The sequence below is a fragment of the Penaeus monodon genome, chromosome 23 (assembly GCF_015228065.2).
Source record: "Penaeus monodon isolate SGIC_2016 chromosome 23, NSTDA_Pmon_1, whole genome shotgun sequence".
NCBI lineage: Eukaryota > Metazoa > Arthropoda > Malacostraca > Decapoda > Penaeidae > Penaeus > Penaeus monodon.
The window spans coordinates 27334341-27334734 of NC_051408.1; the positions used below are offsets into that span (position 1 = coordinate 27334341).

A 394-nucleotide genomic window follows, 5' to 3' on the forward strand; every position below is an offset into this window, starting at 1 on the left:
TCCATTTTTTTCTTTTTTTCTTTTTAATGTCCTAAAGGTATTCGCTGATCAGTAATTCATTGACACCAGGCAAGTTTAGCATATATCTCACCATATACTGAGTACTCTATGTATTTCTTAATTTATCATTGCCATTCTTACATTATCACTTTCGTCCCCTCTTTATTGTCAGTGAAATTATTACCAATAGTATTGTTTTGTGCCGTCATTTGGGTATTCACTTTCGGTATTTCAGACGTTTGTTTACAGGCCATGAGTCGGAAATAATCTTCGTAAATATTGCTTCACGAGGGATCGAACGCCGTGACTTGTGGCTTTCCCTCTCCGCTCTTTTCGTCTCGTTCGTGTAATTCCCTTACATCTACGCTCGTGTGTTTCTTTACGACTACGTTCG

At 38.1% G+C, this 394-nt stretch overlaps 1 protein-coding gene across 1 annotated transcript in view; it reads left to right on the top strand.

The window, feature by feature from the left end:
- Positions 1-394, top strand: part of LOC119587910 — a gene marked incomplete in the record, with an annotated part of 79429 nt that overhangs the window by 45587 nt on the left and 33448 nt on the right.